Source organism: Arachis ipaensis, chromosome B07, assembly GCF_000816755.2.
Source record: "Arachis ipaensis cultivar K30076 chromosome B07, Araip1.1, whole genome shotgun sequence".
In the NCBI taxonomy this organism is placed as follows: Eukaryota; Viridiplantae; Streptophyta; class Magnoliopsida; order Fabales; family Fabaceae; genus Arachis; species Arachis ipaensis.
The window spans coordinates 121,339,493-121,342,972 of NC_029791.2; positions in this window are offsets into that span (position 1 = coordinate 121,339,493).

A 3,480-nucleotide genomic window follows, 5' to 3' on the forward strand; every position below is an offset into this window, starting at 1 on the left:
GTGAGCATATTATTCACTGAGAGGATAAGATGAAGCCATTGGCAAGGGTGATGCCTCCAGACGATTAGCCGTGCCGTGACAGGGCATTGGATCATTTTCCCGAGAGATGACCGAAAGTAGCCATTGACAGTGGTGATGTATCACATAAAGCCAGCCATGGAAAGGAGTGAGACTGATTGGATGAAGATGGCAGGAAAGCAGAGGTTCAGAGGAACGAAAAGCATCTCCATTCGCTTATCTGAAATTCCTATCAATGAATTACATAAGTATTTCTATCCCTTCTTTTATTTATTATTCGAAAACACCCTTATCACTTTATATCTGCCTGACTGAGATTTACAAGGTGACCATAGCTTGCTTCATACCAACAATCTCCGTGGGATTCGACCCTTACTCACGTAAGGTATTACTTGGACGACCCAGTGCACTTGCTGGTTAGTTGTATCGAAGTTGTGACAATTATGAATTAAGATCAGAGCACCAAGCTTTGGAGCCATTACCAGGATTTGTTCGAGCCTGGAGATCACAATTTCGTGCACCATTCACCATCCCCTCTACGAAGGAAGAAAGATATTAGCAAGAGACTTATATACAACTTATATTATCTATTACAAGAAATAAAGCCATCTACTTAACTCAGTTTGAAATAACTCATCTTGGCTATAAGAAATTTCTCGATATTGAGATTAGGAGCTCAACCCTAGCATTCTTGAAAGAGAGTCGCGATCATTTGCTCCTCCTCGTCAAGATCCTCAAAATCATACTTTATAATTGTTGATTCTTTCTCCCAATACAAATAAAAAATATATACTTGAATTTCTCATTAAAGTAAACAAGTTGATAACCCCTCTCTAGTCTAAATCTTAAAGTAATAGTTTTTCAAGTCGTGAAAAGACTCTTCAAAAATGAAAAACACCTTTCTACCCTAAATTGCTCGAAAAGAAGCTCACTATTATTTTTAGAGCTTAAAGGTTTTGTCAAATGAAAGAAATAGAAGAAAATCCTAAGAGAAACGGAGAGATCAAGTGTATGACTAACAAGATGATAAATCTTCGTAAAACCCTAAGAATTCGAGTAAAGTTGGGTAAGAGTAACTCAGCAAGTCAAAAAAATGTCTTGCTCGAAGTCGGTAAATAGAATTTTTACACCAAGTTTGAGAAAAAATGCAGTCATACATATAAAGAAAATGTGGGTCCGATTTGCTAAGTTGAGAATAACAAATTCTCTCCTCAAGATCAAGGGCAACTGAAACATAATTTTCCTCATCTTCCCTATTCCTACATATAAGATGAGCAAGTTGGAATCTTTCTAAAGTTTTCCTATCTATCACAGAAACAACTCCTAACACAGTACTATCTACCCAATCTAAATCCTTAGAGATTTTATAAGGCATTATATTTACTACAGAACGAGACATAGAAATCGGTATGCCTACAAAAGAAAAATAACTACACGTGCGAAGTAAAAGAAGTTGGCCACAACATAAAACAAATCGGTATCGTCTCCATCAAAAGAATCAAACAATCTTTACTATTTTTTACGATATCAAAGGCCAAGAAAGTAGCCAGAAACACAAAATTACTAGTGGCACTTTCATTAGAAGTAATAACACCACTACTCAGGGATAAGAAATATCCAAGGCACATAATAACAAAGATCAAGCAAAAATATCATTCCTTAAAAATCAGATTCCCAACAATAAATTTTCTTAGAAAATAACCCTCTCAAGAGCATCTCTCAGATATCAAAAGCAAACCATAAAACAATCTTTCAAAGTAACAATTGGCAACTATTATTAGCTTGTAAGAAAATCATAAAACCAAGAACAAATGAATGTTCAAAAAAATAAAAGAAAGAAGAAAAAACCAACCTTAAAACAGAAATAGCAAAGAAACAGCGAGTATTACTGGAAAACTTCAGAAGCACCAATGAAGGTGACGAAAGAAGATAATTTTGAGACGAAAACGACATGGTACGATTGGAACAATATGATAAAGAATAAGGGCTTTTTTTTTACTAGGAAGAGGAGAATTTTTTCGTAACAAAAAAAATGAAAAGTTGGAAAGAGAAGAGAAAAATTCAAATATATATGTAAGCAAGGGAAAAAAAGGGTAATTTTATCATGTTTTACTTGCAATAAACAGTTATAAAAAAAACTGAAAAGACGTGCGAATAGTTATAGAAAGACAAAGCGATGGTTTAAAAATCACATCGAGTTGACTGACTACATTTTCTTGAATGACATCGACAGTACCGGTCTCCTCAACATAAAGGAATTCTATTCTATGAATCTTCTCCAGAAAAGTGAAGGCTACAGGCTACAGCCCGACAAAATCCTTTGCTCAAGGCCCAAGTTCACTAAACTCGGCCATGAGCATGGTCATTGTTCATATAATAGCCCAATAAGGAGTGGATCCTCTCCAGTGAAAAAAAAACTGGATGATGTGCAGTGTTTAATCTAACTATTCATTACTCTCTCTCTCTTATTTATTTCTGATCCCACTTATAGAATCAAAGGTGAGAGATCACACTGGATTCTGTCAAGTGTTAAAAAAACTGGAGAGGATCCATTTCCTAGCCCAATAACCTAAGCCATAACCCAAGAAGGCTGGCCCACCCCTAGTGGGCCTCAAGGTGGTCTAAATCCAAATAGATCTGTCCCAAAATTATATGGGTTGAGTCACCCAATCTACTTGGGGCACAAGTACCACGACTTGTGTCTGACTCAATTTACATGGCAAGTATGGGCTTGCCATCCACTGCCTCAAATTTCATTAACATTTTGACCATTATCTTAACATAGGATAACTTCTTAAATACTAAGGAAGAAACCACCCATTATGGCTAGTGGAGAAACTTCAAAGTGATGGTCAAATCATCACCTCCCTCTATAAATACCCCATCAAATTCAAATATTTCTCAATTTCAGTTCACTTAAACTTGTCTCAAACTCTTGCTAACTTAAATATCAGAGTCCCTTGCAGGTACCTCCCACTATCATTCTAACCAAGACGTCGGATCGATTCGTCACACCAATGAACAAGTCAGAATTTACACCCAAAAGAGTCTGAAACTCACGTTTGTGCCTATATCACCTTGGTTTCAAGTATTGTCTCGGAATAAAACTCGAATCCGCAACAAACTAATCTTTTACCTACTATATTAGAAATACACGAAAGTATAAAAAAAAAAAAATTACGAACTTCAACTTCCATAGTCCAAATTCACATGATCTAAGTGATGATTTTAAATAAAAAAATTGATATTTGAATCACACTTTGATCTTCAATAAATTTTTATTAATTAAAGGTCTTTAAAAATTATTTTCGCTAGACATATTGATTATGTTATTGCTTTCAATCAAGTTTTTCGTATGCATGTTTGATAAACAAATTCCTAAAAATAATTATTATAAGACAATTAGGTGTTAAAATTTATTTTTATAAGATAAATTAGCTTTTTTTATAACGATAAAATGAT